Raw genomic sequence first — 21418 nt, 5'->3', positions numbered from 1 at the left:
TTGAGCACTTCCACAGTTATTAATTGAAGGGGCTTTCTTTGCCTGTCATTGCATGAATTTGTATATTGTGAGGCAAGTACAATGATACACTATGCCCAGGGAGTCGAGAAAATTTTCCCGACCGGAACGGGAATCGAACCCGCCATCTCCGGATTGACGATCCATAGCCTTAACCACTAGACTAACTGGAGACCCCGATTGCTAGGATTGCAGAGGATTGCTATGGAAAGCATATAAGACACTCTTGCAGAGATTCCTGCAGAAATTGACACAGAGATTTCATCATAAATTCCGCTGGGTATTCGTCTATATATTCTATCAGAAATTTCTCCAGGATTTCCTCCGAGCGTACCTCTAAGAATTCCGCTATAGGTTTCTCATGGAATTCATAAAAAAATGTTTAAGATTTTTATTTTGAGGATTTATCTAAGATTTTTTTTTCAAAAATATCTCAAGAGGTTTATTCCATCAGGAGTTTCCAGGAATACCTTCCGGAACTTCTTCAGAAAATCCATCTATGAATTTGAAAAAATATTTCTTTTTTTCAGGAATTAATTATCAATTTTTTTTTAATTCCTTCTGAAATTTCTTCAGCGATGCTTTCGGAATTATCTTTAGATACTTGTTCAATGTTACTAGAATTACTTCAGAAATTTCGGCAGGGATTTCTTCAAAAGGTGTTCCATGGATTCTTCTAGAAGTTGTTCCAGCCGCTCCTCAAGAACGATTCCTCCAGGAATTCATCCTTGGGAATTTGCACCTGAAGGGACGCTGAAATCGGGGAACCTTGACTAACTAGCTCTGATTCTACCATGACAGCATTGGAAATAATTTAACACACATTTTACCAGTAATAATCAACCGAACCATTACAATGATCTTTTTTATGAAATTTGCTACAAATTTTGGAATTCAATCAGCAGGCATCTACCAAAAATTCTCAGGAATATGATACAATTCTCGGTGAGAAAGTCATTAGAAATGTTGAAAAAAGTTTGTTAGAAATATTTGAGGGAAAATCTGGTGAATGAGCAGTTTGCATGCATCCGACAAAAATGTTGTCATTTCTAAGGGCCAGATAATCACTCCGTATACTCCGCTTATCGTGATCATCGACAAAGCCAGGGATACTTATAAAACACGAAGTCAGAGAGGCAAGTATGAGATTACGGTAAATATATATAACTAAGTATATCGTGAAGTATGCTTTGGCGCAAATTTGGGGGCTCCGGAAAACAATTTATTGATATGAAGTGCTCCGCGTGTCAAAAGGCTTAAAACTCCTGCATTATAAGTCATCATGATACAAACTGCAAGATTTAAACTGATTGAATATTAAAAAAATATCATAAAAAATGTACATAAAATTGAGGTAAAATGTCCATGAAATCGAAGTACATAAAATCGAGGGTCTATATAATCGAGGGTCCACTAAATCGAGAAATACCTGTATGTGTTTCCATGGAACACATGGGGACGCCTGGTTGAAGATGTCTATGATTATCCCACCGCCAACGAAAATGACATGTTGTATTCTTTTTTATCAATTGTTAACACTTTGTACCGCATATCAACAATAATAAACATAAATCAGACAAACAAAATCTCATAAAACCGCAGAACCACTTCCATCAGTGACGGCGGTACCTAAGTATGACTATGAAGCTGCAACATTAATAACCTTAAGGGGACTATGGACCTAAGTACTAACAGCAAAAACCAGACCAGGATGCATCTGTTGACACCGTTCTTCCCGGGTACCATTACTTATCTCTATTCATTCATAAACAAGAGACAGGTAGAAGTCGTCCCGTAGTCATAGAATCAAACCATCGTCGTCGCCGCTTTATGAGTTCTTGTTTGCGGTTATGCTTGTGCAAATTTGTATCTGTATGTGTGTCCTGTTAAGGGCCCATATAGCCGAGGCGGTAAACGCACGGGTATTCAGCATGACCATGCTGAGGGTGACGGGTTCGATTCCCGGTCGGTCCAGAATCTTTTCGTAAAGGAAATTTCCTTGACTTCCTTGGGCATAGAGTATCTTCGTGCCTGCCACACGATATACGCATGCAAAATGGTCATTGGCAGAGGAAGCTCTCAGTTAATAACTGTAGAAGTGCTCATAGAACACTAAGCTGAGAAGCAGGCTTTGTCCCAATTAGGACGTTACGCCAAGAAGAGAGAGAGATGTGTGTCCTGTTGCTAAACTTCTGACTAGACGTAAACCGAACCGGAGATGTCAATGGCATGGTCTGCTTTTTCTGCTTTCTGCTTTTTACTTCTACTAGCCGTTGTTGGTGAATGCCCCAGTCTGCGCTTCTGCAGCAGTCAGTGGTGTTCTTAGTCTTACACACAAACCAACGACTGGTGGTGCTGCATTGCCTCGAGAGTTTTTCCGCTGCCAGACTCCACGGGAAAAAAGTCTTTGTCGAGCGGAACGATGAGTTGAACGAGTCGAGTCGTTTCCGATACACAACAACCAACGTCAGCTCCAGACTGGAGACCGGGCGGCGACGCCCGACTTTCCTCCGGTCTTCTATGTAGGTACTGAACCCACAGTGCAGTGCAGGCAGTGGACGGCCAGGAAGTGAATGTGGCTCCCAACAAGGGCAATGGCCATTATTGGATGGTTGACCACAAGTGGGCTCTCCCCAATTTAGGCAAATTGGAGCTTCATTTTCCGGTTTTGGGTAATTGATTTTGATAGCTTGTTTTCAATAAGGTCATCATAACGTAAAAAGTGGAAGAATTTACCTACCATAATGCAATGGAACTCGGTGAAGATTTTTTTTAAGATGGAATGCAAAAATGTACGTTAATGGTACGGTTCGATTTTTTTTCTTTGATGGAGATGTTTTATCGATAATTACGCGTGAACAAGAAAAATGTCATTTAGATATTTATTTATTGTTTGGTGATTCAACGGAACATGTTAACTGAAAGGCTCAGAAGAAAAGAAACTGAAAAAAAAGATATTATATTATTAACAGTTGTCATCAGTGTTGAAAATGACATTTCGACTGCCATGACAAGATGGCCCTCGTTGCCCTCTGTACCTTCGAAGAAACTTATATCCACAGACAAACAGACGTCTCACTCTATCCACTTCCCATCATTTCTCTTTTTAACGGACTATTCAAATATTCGGAAGTTCGCAAATCTCTCGCTCATGGCGCTCGCATCGGTTTTGCTTCTGTTTGACATTTGCTCACTACTGTCATCTACTCAGGTGAGTTTGCGAAACACAGCGTAATTAGCATTGGGCGATTATACTTTTGTGACGATGACTTTAGTTGCACTTTGTTTCAAGTGATACGACTGTTATATCTGTATTTTTTATAGTTCTTCGAAATCCACAGCAATTTTAATGAATATGAAGGTAAACTTTATTTGAGGTCGCAAAAAGATACAAAAATACGGAATGATGTAAATAATAGGGACCTTAACACAAGTAGAAGAGCATACAATTGAATCCACTCAGTACTTTGAGACAAAAAATAGGGAACATTGATGACATCAAAACGCATCACAACCCTTGAGCTGCTTAACTGGTGATCACATACACTCGATTGACTCTTACCATAAGTGACAATGACAATGATACAATCTGCTTCGCACTCACTGCAGTTACACACAGTGCTATAATGCTCCACATCCATTTAACCTAATAGACCGAGAGGCCGAGAGGCTTGTCCGAGATATAGGAAATGGAAGGGATAAAATGTGATCATCAACGCGTTTATTGGCTGACGCCAGCAACAACGTTTAAAGAAGTAGAACCCGTTGCACGTACATTCCCGCTGCTGATGTAACCCGACGCAGTCATAATTATGGAAGGCTTGTGTCGCAATAGCTGCTGTGCTGCACATTCTGCAACCCATTCTGATGATGATGATGATGATGACATAAGATACTTGTTCTACCATTCTCGGTGTTCTTGACTCCGTTCGTCACTGTCACCACTTAACTTATGTTGGCATATCTCGATACTGCGGGAACGGGGTATGGAGGTGGTACCGTTACTCCAGAACCAGATCGAGTTACTTGCTTTTTGTGTGTGGATGGAAATCGCCGGTTTCCTGGAAGTTTGTCGTTCTTGTCGCCTAGAATCTTGTGGGAAGGAAAAATCGCATGTCGGATGGGTATTTTGCAAAAAATAACTATCTGTACAAGTCACAAGTGGGTCCATGTAGCAGGAGTGGTAAGCTGTATTCAGCAAGACAATTCTGATTACAAAACTGAGTAAATGATACAAAAAATAAAAATAATAAAAATTAAATGAAAATATAATCACAAAAATCTGAAATGAACATCTTGAAAAATAGAGCGCAAAAAAACGAGACAGCAAAGCGATGATGAATACCATTTGTGCCCACTTCCCCCAATGATTGCGCTAGAGAAAAGCAGATATAGAAGATCGTGATTGTGTTACAGAGTGTGCCGAATAATAAATTTTTCAAAAATTTTTCCAAAGTTCTTCCAGGAATTTCTCTTAGTGGTTTTCAGGATAATTTTCCAAGAGTTTCTCTAGGTAATTTTGCAGAAGATCTTCCAGGGATTTCCTCAACAGACAGTTTTCAGATATTTCTCGAGGGGATTTCCTTGCGGGATTTTGCACGTAGGGGTAGGCGGGGCAATATGGACACCCGGGGCAGAATGGACACCCTCAATATTTTGAAATATGCGAACTTTTTTGAACTTTTAATGAATAGAGAATATAGTCCATTTGTCTAAAACGTAGTTTCAAGAAAGAAACATTCGAAATTAAAATTATACTTGATTTTAGACGAAAAAGTTGCGTCGTTTTTTGTGCATGGAAATTATAATTTTCACACCATCTAAAATAAGATTTAGTGATTAATTTATTGCAGGTCGATTAAAACCTGATATTTCTAGAACACATGCAAGTAGTTTTGCTGTATCTACATGCTTAACATGTTTATATTTTCTTCTTTATTATATCAAAAATCAAGTTTGGAAATATCTTCTGCTGCCGGGGCAAAATGGACACTCACCTTTTTAAAAGAAGCGGCACGGGAAAAATATAACCTAAATCACAAACCAACCAAATTCTTCGATTTCAGTATATTTTCGATTAAATTTTCACTATAGTAGACATGGGGTGAAACAAATTGGTCAAAAAACGACAGCAGGAGAAATTAGTTGTTCTAGGCACAGCTGTACATGCCGACAAAAACGAAGCTTTATCCAAAACAGCCTGAATTTAAATTAACTGAACAAAAATGAACTACTTCGGCGTATTATTCATCCAAAATAGTTGTTTTGTAATGAAATGACTTTATAGGTGTAAATAATGTACGAATTCGTAAAAGTCTCATGGTGTCCATATTGCCCCATGGGGGTGTCCGTTCTGCCCCGTATGCTTGAAGACGGTCATGAAAAACTAACATTTTTCAAAACATTTTTTGAAGTGGATAAATATTTTTTCTTCGTGAGCATTGTTATGCAATAGATTCTGAATAGACTTTAAAAGGATACATGTATGAAAAAACTAAACTTTTTTGACATCTTGCCAGGTTAAGTTGGCAAAGCCTTAGGGTGTCCATATTGCCCCGCCTACCCCTAGTTTCTCCCGGGATTACTTATAGAGGTTTTCAGAGTTCCTCCTTAAATTTCCTTAATATTACCCTTCTGGGATTAGTTCCAGAACTTTTTTTTTCGAGATGTCCCAGATTCTCTCTGGATTTCTTGCGTAGTTCCTTTCGAGATTTCTCCAATAAGTATTTGCGGAGTATCTCGCAAAATTTGACCGTGACTTTTTTAGATGTTTTTCCGATAATTTCTTGCAAGAAATCTTGCAAGTTATCCCAGGAGATAGGGTGACGATGGGTATTATCGGCAGGTTTGTTCTCTTCGTCATGGGTTTTTTTTGTGCTCCTGCATAAAATCCCATAAGACTCTCTAAGACATCTAAGGAGAAAGTCCACGATAAATTCTGAAAAACTCTGAGAGTCATCCCAGAAATAACACCGGAAGGAATCACTCTCTCAGAAGCTCCGAGAGAAATCTTGAAAGAAACGTGGGAACCTTTGGGTAGAAATTCAAGGAAAAACTCTATAAGAAAGCTAAATTTCCTCAAGATATCACAGGAGAGACTTCGGAAGAAATCCCGAAAGGAATTCCTACAGAAAATAAGTGAAAATTCTTCAAAACCGTTGGAGGATCTTTAGTAGAAATCCCACAACACCTTCAAGAGAAACCACGAGAGAAACACTAACAGAAATTCCGCGACAACATCTGCGGTATATCCTGAGAGAAACTCTTATGAAGATCTCGAGATACACGGTTACAGAAGTTACACAGATTTGTGTACTACTAGATCAGCCTCACCGCTGTGTCAAATGTACACAGATACTTTTCCGGCTCCAGCGCTGGCATGAAAACCAAATTAACAATTATTTTTGTACTGATCGATTCCTGATAATGCATGTCATCGTTCAGGGGAAATTAGTTATGAACTTTGCTCCCATACCAGCGCTAGAGCCCGAAAAGTGACTGTGTACATTTGACACAGGGGTGGAGGCTGATCTAGTAGTACACAAATCTGTGTACATTGTACACAAGCCTGTGTTGTTTTGTTTTAGGGTGTAAGTCCCGGTAGAAACCCACGGGAACTCTGAGAGCAATACTGGGAAATATCTAGAGAAATTCTGTATGATCTGTATGGTATGATAATCTGCATGTAAAAAATCCAGAAGATATCAGTCGGAATTCCGGAATCCTAGAAGATTCTCTAGGGAGAATCCCGGAAAGAAATGTTCGAATCTTGGAAAAATGCTGGTAAGAATCCGGAAGAATATCCGGAAGGAAAACAAAAAGGAATACCAAGACAAATGCCGTGAAAAAATACGGAAGGAATCGTGTAAAAAAACCCTGGGAGGAATTTCAAAAGGTATTTCCAAAGAAATTCCTGACAGAATTTTTGGAAAACCCGTTGTAGCCAATTTTCAACATGGATACACCAACACTACATAATCGAAAACTTTTTTATTCAGACTCATGATGTAGTAAATAATGTGGACTCTATTTCTGAGTAGATGTAAAGGGCGAACACGATGAAATTGCCACACAGAAAATATTGTATAACTTTTGATTGCGTTCGTCAAAATAGCTAATTTTTTTACCATGAATAGTATATTATGTGTAGCTAATACCATAAAATTTTCATTAAAATCGGTTGAATATTGGCGCATATATTGTCGATATCATAAAATGAGATTTTAGAAAATTTGTGCACCCATTTCAAAAAATTACTTAGGCTATAACTTTTTTGTTACCTCATCAAAACGTTTGAAAATTTCACTCGATATTCTTAACATAGTATCAATTAAGTGGTAAAAATTTGATCGAAATCGGTTCAGTACTTTTTCTAGTAAATGTCCAAAGCTCAAATCGCTTCAAGGTAAATTTTAGGTACTTTTTGACCATTTTTAGTTCCGCGTGCACTATTTTGACTGTATAACTGGTAACACTGTCCCGATTTTTATAAAACTTTGACAGTGTAAAATTGTAGTGTTAAACTGTTTACAGTGAAAATTTCAGCCATTTTTGTTGAGTACTTTCAAAGTAAGAGCAGTTTGAATTTCACTATACCAAAAACCACATCTGCTTATTGTGACATAGTGCGACATATATGGCTATAACTTTTTAACAGTATGATCAAATTGAATGAAATTTTGACAAACTACTTCTACATACATACTATACGTACATAAAAATTTTCATTGAAATCGGTTCAGTATTTTTGGCGCCAGCGTTGAAACGGCAAAAAAGTGATATTTTCCAAAATGTTTGTTTGCACAAGATTCTCAAGTGGCAATTTCCTTGTTTCAACGATTTCTCCGCCAATACTCAACCGATTTTAATGAAAATTTTATGGTATTAGCTACACATAATATACTATTCATGGTAAAAAAATTAGCTATTTTGGCGAACGCAATCAAAAGTTATACAATATTTTCTGTGTGGAAATTTTATCGTGTTCGCCCTTTACAAGTAAGAAAATTCGCTTCTTTTCATTCATACGACCCAATGTATTGTTTTTTCATCGTTGAAAAATTTCCCTGATTACAGTCGAGTCTCCTATTAAACGCTGCCATCCATCTTACGCCCACCGCGTTTTCCAGGCTGTCTTCTTTAGTTCATTTTTTGTAAGTGATGAGTATATACTAAGCACTAACTGCACTCAATAAATCAGCTGGATTGGATGCAAGACAGCTGAGAAATTGCGGTGGGCGTAAAGTGGGTGGCAGCGTCTAATAGGAGACTCGACTGTATTCCAGGTTTTTCCCCTTTAAATAAAATTCCCTGAGGATTCCCGGTTTTTTCAGGTAGTAGACACCCTGTGGAAACTCAGAAGATGGAGAGAGATCATTCCATTAACATCTTGTCGCATGTCAAATGATTTACCCCATACATGGAACAGTAGTGTGCTCAAGAGCGCCACCAGATGATTGTTGCTGTTTACTGTACTCTTCAGTGCGGAGGAGTAACTCACGAAAAGGCGCATCGAACGTGCAGCAGCATAGGAGCTTCTTCGCATCGATGATGTTGCAACCGGGCAAAGGAAACGCAACGATGAGCAAGTCGATGTACAACAAGTCGGTAGCTCTAGCTCCAACTAGAGCATGGGGCTTTTACTTTCAACCGCATCTCTTAATAAGGTGTATAATTTTGCTTTTGAAACTGCTGGGATGACACACTGTTATTATTAGATCAGTGCTTAGCTGACTCATCTCCTCCTGGTGATGGTGGCACGTGCTAAATGCACATGCACAATTGAACATAATTTCAGCATGCATGCTCCAGTGGTGGTGCAGTATGCAATCTCTTCGAGTACCACCATATGGAATTTGTCGTGGTTGCTGCAAATTGACGACGACAGATGTTGAGTTGCGATATGCACAGCACACTGAAGCCAATGTGGTATGACGTTTGCCCAACCACACAGTACCATTAGGTCTGCTTACGGTTGGACGTCGTCGTCGTCGGCAGCCCATGTGCGTTGCAACATGTTTGTTTATTTACTGTTTTTTGTTTTCCTTGTTGGACACAATTTTAAGTACCACAGTGGTGGAACATATTCGGAAACAAATTTGAGATATGTTACTATCCCGTTTTGTCTTTACTGACTTCAGAGTGATGAATATTGCAGCGTTATTTCAAATTATCTTATGTAACCGTACCAACAGACATTAAATAAAACAATTGTTCGATGATCATAGGACTCACTCATTACATATTGTCTCTATACCGTGTATCTCTTCAGAATAAGTAACATACCTGAAATAGAATAAAAAGAAACGCAAATTAGTGTTCTATTTATGAATATGGCTTATTGTTCGAATATCTGCAACTTGAATTTTTAAACTAAGAATATCTGTCATAGCTTCGACTCATACTTCATCTCCACAAATCATCAGCATCATTTTCACGGCTATTACCACTCATTCACACTTCCTCTTATAGTTTAAATCACTGCACAAAAGTTCAAGGCTTCGTGCCATCGTTTCTTCCGGCGGCACGCAAATCAAACCTTCGTGACCCCATAGAGACCAAACAACAAAGCATACCTACATATTACTTGCTGCTACAAGTACAATCCCGAAAGCCATCAATTGCAATACAAAGGAAACTTTATCTCCCACCGTCACCGTGTGCCCTCTCTCGGCCAAATCACCGACCGACCATCTTCTTTTGACGCTTCTTTTGCTAGCCTCTAGTAAGGTATGAGAATGGAGTGCCATCCATCACATGCAGGCAGCAGTGTTTCACCTCCCAGAACTGACTATATTCTCTTACTAGCCGTTCCATAGTTCTGCTGGTGGAGCCATGATCCCCCCTTGGATCCTCCCTTAAAGTTTCCTATTTTTTCGTAGACAGTCCCAAGTACTCGTCGCGGCGTCGTCATCCCTCACTATGAAAAGGAAGACACAGCAAACACTCAATCTTGCTAACAAAACCAAGAAAAAAAAACGCAAACATCAATCAGAGCTCCCCAGCAAAGGTTCAATTGTTTGACCGACATTCAACAACATGCATCGCGCCGCGCGCGTTCGTCGTCATCAGAGCGCTCTGCAGAGGAAGTGGTTTACAATGGAACTCCCTTCTAGAGTGAGTCCGCACCAGTACCAGACACAGCAGCGCAGTGTGTGACCGCGCGTGTTTGTTCTGCTGAACGGAGCCAATTTGCAAACAATGAACGAACTGGGACTGAGAGGAGATAGCACGAATGAGTGAAAGAAATTTGCATACGAATCGTACATTCGGTGAAAAAAATGGGACTAGTGTGGTGCACAGTAAAAAAAAAATGACAAATTAGAATTCATTTAAATCGGGAATAAATAACGCTTGTCACAAAATTTGAGATGTAAAACACTGTTACATCTTACATCTGTTTAGCAGGGCGCTCCCTATTTCGTCCTAATCAAACCACCTAGACAACCAATTTGCACGTATAATGAAGTTTATGTCCGTGTTATACGTGCTTTTATCCGGTAAATGCACAATGCATTAGATGCAGTAAATTGCGAACGTACAAAAAGGGAGACTTCATACGTGCTGTGGACGGGCTCTATATGACTTGAAACGATATTTTAAACGATGTACGATGTGCACTATTGTGACAATATAGAATCTTATGCGACTTAATCATATTTGAAAACAAATTCTTGTCACCTTAGTGTCGAATTAAAGCCTTTGGGATTATCGAGTCACACTTTACACTTAACACCATACACAACAACAACAACATACACAAAACATTCAGCTTGTCATGGCATTCTTACTCATCTCAGTGTTTGCTGAAATGCACTTGGTTTGCCGACACTGTGCATGTTTGGCAGCTATCTGAAGTTAGAAACGACGAAGTGTGATATCCCGTACAGGTTTCTCTACCTCTCTCTCTAACCAGCGCCACCCATTTTTGATTATCAAGCTCACAAAACAAAAATTATGACTGTAACTTGCTTTGTGATCAAAATGACGGCTGTTCACTTTCTTGTGGCTTTTTGGCACTGCATCCGAAGCCCAACAGCACCTGTTTCATTATTATCACACAAATCAAATCGCATCAATTTATCAACGGAAACGATTCTAGCTTATACGAGTATGAAATCACACTTCAACGAGTTTATTTTTACATTCATGCGATTTCATTCGAACACCAATGCGAGCTAAACTGGCATAATAAGAAAAGTACCAAGGGAAGTCGCATACTTATCACTGTACGCAATTATACGAATTCATTCGACACTTTGCGAGTTCGCACGCACCGCAAAAGCGTGCGTAAAGTTTATTGCAATAGAATATCAGAATATCGTTCACTACGAAGTAGGCAACCCTTAGGAAAGTTGAAAGTATTCTTATATGACTTATATGGTCTAAGCCACCCCCCCCCCCCCCCCCCCCCCACCCCCCCCCTAGAATTTGTATAGCCCCCACAAGAATTTGCTAATTTTGTTGCAGTTATAGAGTTACAAATTATCTTTGAAATGGACTAGGTGAGTTGATATTCAATATTAAATCCATTAAAATGTAAATTTGATGCCATGATTTATTTCATAAAAGCAAAAGCAGACTTTGTTGAGTGTAGTGAATGCATTCATTTGTTTAGGATCTCCGCATTCACAAATTAGAGTGTATTTTTTTGACATAAGGAGCTTTATTGTTTCAAAATCAATAACAAATCTTGCCGGCTGTGCGTAAAGTGCGAATTAAATTGAAAAGTATTCCGAACCTGCCTCTGATTTTGTACGAGAAAGGTAGTGCAATGCAGAGTTTAGTGGTAGACTTACTAATACAGAATATTGTTTTGTTTCTGCAGCACTAGAAATTAAGAAAGCCGCGAAGGACATCCGTCAATTCTTCAAGCCAGCCCCGAAGACAAGTTTGGCTGCACGCGATGATAACATGGACTCCTGCTCGGAATCGCCATCGATCATAAGCCCCTCTAGCCTGCCTAGTTCCGAGGGACCAAGCAAACCTGTTGAGGTGTATCAACGCGTTTCAGAATCTTCAACAAGTGTCTGCGATTTGGGAACTCTTGAAACTGGTCCAAAACAACCAATGTTGGAGGCTTACCCAAAAACTCACGATGGCAGGCAGCTTCGGGGATTTTCAGCGAAGTATTTTTCCACGCATCAGTGGCTGGAGTACAGCGTAAGTAAGGATGCAGTGTTCTGTTATTCGTGCCGAATATTTTCGGTCGATTCGGATGTTCGTGAGCAGCGTGAGAAGTTCATAACATCCGGTTTTAATAAATGGAAAAAGCTCAGTGAGGCCCTCACAACGCATGAGGGTTCAAGCCTGCATAAAAAATGCAAAGAAAAATTCCTGGCCCACAAAATGGCATCGAGCTCTGTAGCAGATCAAGTAATTCTGCAGAATCAGCTACAAGAAGAAGGTACAATGGCATACATTTCGAAATTATTTGATATTGTCTTGTACTTGGGTAAACAAGGTTTGTCGTTTCGAGGGCACAGAGAAGGGGAAGATTCAACGAACAAGGGAAATTACTTGGAGCTCTGTGACTTGTTCGGTAGTTATGACAGTTCTTTTCAGAAGCATTTGAGCCAAAAGATCAGCTATACTAGTCCATTGCTTCAGAACGATATGATCTCATCTGTGGCGACTGTTATGAGGCGAGAGAACAGTCAGAGGATTCAAAATGCGGGAATGTTTTCCATTATCGTTGATGAAGCGCGATGTTTCAAGCAAGAACAAATGTCGATAGTAGTCCGTTACACTGAAGATAATCAACCTCGCGAAAGATTCATTCGATTCGTTGATTGTTCCGAAGCAAGAGATGCTACCAGTCTAGCAAACGAGATAATCAGGGAACTCAAAAGCCTTAATGTTTATGGTTTGCTGTTGGTAGCACAATCATACGATGGTGCGTCTGTAATGCAAGGAAAGCACAATGGAGTGCAAATGAAAATCAAAGAGCATTTTCCCAAAGCAGAATACGTTCACTGTATGGCTCATCGAATCAATCTCGTGATTGTTGATGCTTGCAAAGCTATCCCGAAAGCCGCAACGTTTTTCAATGTCATTGAATCAATCTACATCCATTTCAATAAGCCTAGGGTAAGTGTGCCGATCGTTGTGGTAATAAGGTAAATTAATTTAAAAAAATATGATCTTTTTATTTAACCCTTATGTGGCCGGCAGGGTACCCGGGTACCCAGCACTCATTTAAAATACACGGTGTAGAAAAAAGCAAAAAGTTTGCCGGCCACATAACGGTTAATGAAGGGTTTCAAAACGTTAGTAGGTAGTTTTCTATCCAAATTTGCCCGGAAAAATATGAAAACTATCGTTTCTCTCTGTTTTCGATCAAAAATCGCATACCACAACAATAGGCACACTGTTCCTATTATGGAGGTAAAATTTAATTTCGGTTCCTAATGTTGCGGTATCCCATTGAAATCATATGGGATACCGCAACATTAGGAACACTACCGCAACAATAGGAACACTACCGCAACAATAGGAACACTGCAGCAGAAATATTAAGGAAAATATTTTTTTAAATAGATTTTTGGGCAAATCTTAAGCACACAAATAGTGCAATCTCGTAATTTAAGCATAATACATCTATTAAAAATGCCTTTTGGTAACATTTTAGTCGTAAAAGTTCTCAAACGCCACTACCGCAACATTAGGTACTACCACAACGAAGGGAACAATTACCCTAGCTGTCATTCTAAATATGTTCAAGTTCAAAAATTGCTTGGTTTAAAACAGAAGGAAGTGGGGAGTCTGAGTACCACCAGATGGAACTGCAGGTATAGGAATTGTCGATGTTTGATTGAAAACTATGAGGCCATTACCGAAACTCTTTCTGAAGAAGGAAGGCATGGAAAGGATAAAGATGCAATAACTGCTTTTGGCATACTCGCATCAATTTCTAAGCCTGAGTTTGTCGTTAGTTTGTTCACCATGGAGTACGTCTTGTCTTTGATGAATGTGCTCTCCAACTATTTCCAAAAACCAGATGCTACCCTTGGAGGCTCTGCTACAATTGTAACAACATCGTTGGATACATTGAAGGAGAAGCGAAATAAGTTCAACGATGTTTGGTCTGCTATGGAAAAATTCGCCACTGAAAACGATCTTTCCCTGGAAGCTCCAAGGGCATCGAAGAAACGTAAACCCATCCGAAACACTGCACTTAAGGATTTAATTGTGGATGGAGCAGTAGTGGGACAAGAAGTTGATGTAGCAGATGATGGAATGGCAGATAAAGATTATTGGCGGACGAAGATCTACGAGGCTGCTATCGACGCAGTGATAACGGCGATGGAGAAACGGTTCAACAACTTGGACCTTGCTAAGAGCATTGACTGTTTTCAACTACTCGATGTGGATGGAGGCAGACTGTTCATCGAAACCTACAGAGATGAAGCTGGGATTGACGTGACTGAACTGGGTGCAGAAGTACAAGTGTACAGGAGTTACCTGAGAAAACTTAAAACAGAATCCGAATGGGATGCTGAATTTGTTCGCAAGAATGTTGATGCAACGCTCATGCCAAATCTGTCTAAAGGGTTAAATCTTGCCATCACTATTCCTGTTGGTTCTGCCACAGCAGAAAGAAGTTTTTCAGCAATGAGGAGAATCAAAACATGGCTGAGATCCACCATGGAACAAGACCGATTCTCATCACTTTCATTGCTACATATCGAGGGAAATTTGCTGAAAGAGAAAGGTCATTGAGCAGTTTGCTTCTAAGAGTCGTAGGCTAAATTTTTAAAAGCAGGTATTCAAAATGACAATTTTTGAAGAAAATTCTCCATTTGATTTTCCAAGTTTTTTTTATGTAAATGACAGTAAGAATAGATCTAAGTAAAAGAGATAATAAAAATAATGAAAAACAACATTTGCTTATTACATGTCTTCAATGTCTGAAAGTCCACCCCCCCCCCCTAGTAAAAAGGGCTATTTACGCCAATGGAGAAACCCCAGGAAGAATGCTGCAGGAATCTCTGGTGGAATCTCGGAAATATTCCGTGAAACAACCAGGAAGAAATCACTATACGTATTCCGGAAATCAATGAAGGAATCCCTGTTGGAATGCCAGAAAACCCTTCAAGGAATCCCTGGAACAATCCCTAAATGAATCCTGAAAGGAATCAATGATAAAGTTCCAGGAAAAAATATCCTGATAGAACCTTGACAGAATCCCGGAGGAATCCTTGAAGGAATTCTAGAAGAAATCATTCGGGATGGATTAATGGAGAAATCCCGAACGAAATCCCGGGAAAAATGCTAACGGAATGTTGAGAAAAATACCAGAAAAAAATCCTGGAATAATCTTGAGGGAAATCCCTGATGAAATCCCTAGACGAATCCTTGACGAAAACACAGAAGATATTTTCAAAAAGTCCCGGGAGAAATCAATGAAGGAATCGCTGAGAAAATCCCGTAAGGAATCTCGTGAGGAATTCCTGGAGAATCCTTGAAAAAAATAACTTTAAATCCTAGAACTAATCAGGATTCTCGGGAGGAATAATAAGATATAACCTGGTCGAAAACCAAGGAGAAACGCATTGAGAATTATCGGGAGGATTTGCTAACTATTTTCGTAGGAATGCGGGAGAAACATAGAAACTGTGAATAAAATGAAAAACAAGCTTGTTGAAATCTCAAAGTGTCCGTCAAATGGCCGACCAAATCTGGATCTGCCCTTTTTAAATTTTATAAGTAACCTCATTACCAGTCACTTACAGGGGCGTTCTGAGAAAGTGATTCCTTCGAGGAACCTACTTTGCGCTACATAAATCTTCATGATGTTACTGAAAAGGAACACTGGAAGCTATTTAGGAACTATTTGGCCGAATTGGCCACTCCCTGTGGTATTTCATGAACCATGGATCCCTCGGGGAAGAGGACATTCCTTTTTGGAAGACTCCAAGGGGATTACTCCATAAAATTTCGCTGTGATTTCTCCAGAGATTACTTCCAAATTGAAGTTATTTCTCCAGGAAATTCCGCATAGATTCCCCCCGAAATTCTTGTTGGGATGACTTCTACAATGCCTGCATGATATACTTCTAGGACTCCTCTAGAAGTTTCTGCAGGGATTCCTCCGAAAATTGCTTCTGTGGTTCCCCAGAGTTTTTCTTTAGAATTTCTCTAGAAATTTCGGCTAGTGGATCTGCAGTAATATATCGCAAAATTCCTCCAGAAATTTCACCTGTGATTTCTGCAGAAATACCTAAAGAGAGTTTTTCTGAGATTACTAGAGAAATCGCTGAGGAAATTCGTAAAGGAGTCACAGGAGGATTTTTTTTAGGAATTCCAGAAAGAATCCCAAGGGAAATTCCTGGATAAATCCGTGGAAAAATCTCTGGAACGATCCAATCAGCAATTTTTGGAGAAATCTCAATAGGTACTTCTGAGGATTTACAGCAGAATTTCATCAAGAATTCTTCGTGAAGGATTACTTCAGAAATGCCTTCGGAGCTCATGCCTCATGCTTCCTCCAGGAATTCCTCCGAACATTCTCGCTATAGTTCCTCCAGGGATTTCTCCAATGATTCCTTCATGAATTCTTCTCTAAATTCTTCTTAGAAAGCATGCTGGAATTCCTTTAGACATTTTTCTTGTGACTCCTGATGAAGTTCCTTAGTGGAATCCTCTAGTAGGCGAATTCGGGCGCACATTTTCTTCGAAGCTTGCGGGTGAGCAATAGGGCACAGCACTGTTTTGATTTTGCATGTAATTTTGACGTTTCTTTGCCTTGTTCTTTACAAAAATTATGTAAGAGTGAAAGAGAAGAAGATAATTTCATGCAGTGCCCTATGGAAGAAAATTTCTTCTCTTCGAAGAAATTTTGCATCGGAATTCACCCACAGGAATGCTTGCTGAGATGCCTTCAGAAATTGTTTTTGTGATTCCTTTAGAGATATTTCCAAAGATCTCCTAAAATTGATCCTGTGATTCATCAAGGGATGAATCTTGGAATTTCTCCCGGAATACTGCTGATATTACTCCGGAAATGTCTGGCGAAGCCCCACAGGATTCTTCTTTCCCAAGATTGAGGATTCTTAGCTAAGGAGATTAGATCTGAGGAGTTCCTGCTGAAGGACATCCAAAAGTAAATACTAATAAATCCCATCTGGAAATGCTTAAAAATCTTAACAAGAATACCTGGAAAATTCATGTAAAAATTTGTTGGAATATTTATAGAAATCATTGGCGAAATCCATGAAGAAATTTCAGCAAACTTACTGGAGGAATCCCAGGAAGAATTTCTGGAGGAATCCCACCAGCAATTTCAAGAGGATTTCTTCAAAGATTTCAGCAGGAATTCTTCTTGGAATCTCTCCAAAAATGTTTTCCACAATAAGTCCAGATAGTTATCTTTGAATCCCTCCAGAATTCCATCTTAGGGTTCATCCAAGAAATGATTTTTAAGTTCCTCTTGGCCTGTTGAGATTCCTCGAAAAATCTCTCAAATGAATCATCCAGTGATTTTCCCTTGGATTTTTCATGAATTCCTTCAGGGATTCATCCTGAAACTCTTCCAGAAATTCTCACTGCGATTCCTCCTGGGAACTTTCCAAAAACTGCTCCAAAAACGTCTTCTGAAATTCTTCTAGAAATTCTGCTTGTGACTCTTCAAGAGGTTTTTTCATGGACTCTCCCTAGATTCCTCTTGGAACTTCTCCAAAAACGCCTGCTGGGATTCCTCTAAGAATGTCTTCAGGGGTTTTCCCATTAGTTCCACCAAAAATTACTCCAGTGACTCCACCAAGAGAATTTATGACGACATTTTCCGTTGAATAGCAAGTGAAGGATTCAAGTTGGAGGTTTTAGATAAGGCCTGTGGAATATTCTAGAAATTCCAGAAGGAACCTATACTGAAACTTGAGCTAATTGTGATCGAATTTCTGAAGGGTACAAGTTAGTTGAATCGATAAATGGATTCGAATGATCCAGAATTTTTTTTACGATTTTCTGCGGCACAGAAAAAAGAGACAAAAGGGTAAAAGTAAAAAGAGAATTGTACAAAAACATCTTGCTACCGTCAAGGCGCCATTCACCGTGGGGGCTCCATTCACCGTGTGCCTTCGAATATTTTTTCATTATTTCCAAATTATGATTGACTGATATGACAATTTCCCTTCAATTTCACCAATACAACACTAATGTATTGTTACCATGTCAAAACGCTCATTAGAAACATTTAAAAGTATCATTTTGACATTACAGTGTGTTAACATGAAGCGGGTTTCTGCTCGTTCACTGCATTCATAGTGAAAAAACGAAAACTGCGCTAAGGTGATTTAAGCGATAAACTAAATGTAGTAACGTTTTTATTCCACCAAGAAGCAATTAAATTCACATATCAGGTATGTATTTTGCATTACCGAAGTAAGTTTAACAAGAAAGTACGATTACTCGTACTTTTTAATTGAAACAAAAAGGCACGGTAAATGGGTACCCTAAAAATCAATGGTCTCCATTCACCGTGCCCCATATTGTCCCATATATCTAAAAAAATCGAAAATTTGAACATTCGTTTTTCTAATAAAATCTTGCAAGTTATTACTTGAAATGAATTTAAACGAAGAAAATTCCCTTGGCTGGGTTGTTTTGATCATTTTTAAACAAAGTAGAATAAAATTTCTCATACACGGTGAATGGGTCCCTACTACCACGGTGAATGGTGACCTACCACGGAATTAGGCGACCCTACTAACCTTTACTAATTGTACTATATCACCAAATTTTGTGAAAAATTTTCTACTTCTGTGGATATTGCTTTAATTTTAACCTATAATGAAGGCAATTAAAAGCGGCACCAACAATGTTTATAAGACTGGTGTCAAATGACAGCCCTTATTTGCCCGAATCCTCTTAGATCCACGGTGAATGGTGCCTTGACGGTATATTTATTCCAGTAAATGTATACATGTTCGCCTTTTGAACATTTGTAATGCTCCAGAATAAAGTTGGCTCATGAAATGGGACAAAATGTTGACGGCTTATATGAAATTTCAAGTCAGTGGCCCAATTAGGATTAGCATTCCTAGACAAAAATAAGCAATGAAAGCAGCAATAGATGCTGCAAACTAAAAGGCGAATAATAAATGAAACCTTGTCATCCTGTGAATGAAAGGGCACATTTATGTTGTGTAGTATGTAGTGTATGATGTTAGTTTACGTCGATGTCGTATTCTGCATTAGTAGTGTTCTGTTTTATTTTTCGTGACTGGGCGCAAGGAATTCGTTAAAAATGATTCTGCTTTTTTTTGGAGATACTCTTGGAACATTTTCTGTGAAATTTTCTAGACGACTTTTTAACGTTAACGTTTTCTAAGATAATTGGAGCAATTCCCAACAACATTCATAAGTAAGCCCCCAGGAAACCGTCGAAGTAATGCTTCGAGATACTCCAGTTTCTCAGTATCTTAAAAATCAGTAGCCACCACGAGCTGTAAATTAAGTTCAGAGATTGCTGAAAAGATTTCAAGAAAAAAAAGTTAAAAAGTGTATGTCAAAATTCCTCTAATATAAAATCTTTCCAAAAGTTTAGTGAGAAATTTATTACGATCAATAATGAAGCACTACAAATGCACATGACAAATATGACATTATAGTGGAACATTACAAATGCGTAATAAAATAGGACATCACACTTGAACAAATACAACACAGAACATATGTTTTGCCCTGTTACCTTAGTGGATAACAATTTCCGATGACAGGATGACGAGGTTTCATTAATGTTGTTGGTCCATCAGTCAATCTTGTAATCGTATTTTCTCTGGCAGGTTGCCTTTTGTTCGCAGCATTAGTTGCTTTCATAGCTTTATTTATGTCTAGGAATTTCTTATCCTAAGGGGCACCCCGATTCGGGTTTCATCACTAGAGTTCTATAACTTGAAGTCAGTGCCAGGGAAAGGTTTACATCTCTAGTACTTAATCACGGCCCGAAATGGCCTGAATGTTGGCAATCGAAATAGGATTGCGGGCCTCTATTTTGCCAGAGCCCTATAAATGTGCATTAATTGTAGGGGAATATTTTCAAGTTAAAATAGCACATTTAACACAAAAATAAAACTTGTAATACAACCACATCCAACGGAAAAAAAATTTGTGGATGAAACCATCCACAAAAATTTCGTACGTACTCAAACTATATAAAAACTTATATAAAGGTACCTTTAACATATAACTAACTTACATCCAACTTTAACAAAGCAACTCTTCCTTGGGAGACCTTAAATTTGTTTCGGCTAGACCTACGATAACAGAAATGCAACACTGCAACTTAAACTATACGCAACACTGCAACTTAAAGTATATGCAACACTGCAACTTAAATTATACGCAACACTGCAAGAAAACTGTAGCTAGGCTCCAATCCAAATCAAACAGAGATTCTTCCACTATAATTGGACCTTCGATCTTGGCGGCACTAGTACGAACTCAAACAAAACCTCCAAATCGATCAGAGAAATTCCAATCGATCTTGGAATAACTGAATAACCACAAAGCACATGATATCTTACTTCACAACGTAGTTGTGCAGATCACTGCAAGTGTTCATGGCCGTAACGTATTTACACTATTTACAATGCCCGCGTGGGTTTTACGGTTGGGTGCCATTTTACGATAGTAAATGGACCCTACCAATACCCGTGCCCCACGTTGGGCGCCTTTATTACGAAAAAATAATGAAGCACTACAAATGCACATTAAAATGTATCATCTTGTAGCAGAACCTTATAAATGCGTAATAAATTAGGACATCACAAATGGACAAACACAACACAGAACATACTTAAATGTTGCCCTGTTACCCTAATGGATAACTATTTCCGATGACAGGATGACGAGGTTTCATAAATGTTGCTGGTCCAACAGTCAATCCTGTATTCGTGTTTTTCCTGACTGTTTGCCTTTTGTTCGCATTATTTGCTTTCATAGCTTGAGTTTTGTCTGGGAATTTCTAATCCTAAGGGGGCATCCCGATTCCGGTTTCATCACTAGAGTTCTATAACTAGGAGTCTGTACCAGGGAAAGGTTTACATCTCACTCTAGTACTTAATCGCGGCCCGAAATGGCCTGAATGTTGGCAATCGAAATAGGATTGCAGGCTTCCAGTCTGCCAGAACCCTATAAATGTGCATTAATATTAGAGGAATATTTACAAGTTAAAATAGCACATTTAACACATAAATAAAACTTGTAATAAATTTCTGACAAAAATTCAACAGAAACATTTAACAAAACTTCTGAGAGAAATGAACCTTTGCATCATTGTATGAGTCCACGAACTTTATGAAATAGTTTGTAGAGAAAATTTTTTGAGACTTCTGAGAGGTGCTCATGGAGAAATTCCAGAAGTGTTGAAAGATTGAATCACTATCCCGGCCTCACA

General features: G+C 38.9%; 1 protein-coding gene across 4 annotated transcripts in view; it reads left to right on the top strand.

The window, feature by feature from the left end:
- The window catches only part of LOC109417717 (leucine-rich repeat and calponin homology domain-containing protein), a 312978-nt gene that overhangs the window by 223028 nt on the left and 68532 nt on the right, over positions 1-21418 (top strand). The gene's annotated exons all lie outside the window — the stretch shown is intronic.

The sequence above is a fragment of the Aedes albopictus genome, chromosome 2 (assembly GCF_035046485.1).
Source record: "Aedes albopictus strain Foshan chromosome 2, AalbF5, whole genome shotgun sequence".
Taxonomy (NCBI): Eukaryota; Metazoa; Arthropoda; class Insecta; order Diptera; family Culicidae; genus Aedes; species Aedes albopictus.
Note: the sequence above shows the minus strand (reverse complement) of the source record. Positions and strands in the feature narration are given on the sequence as shown.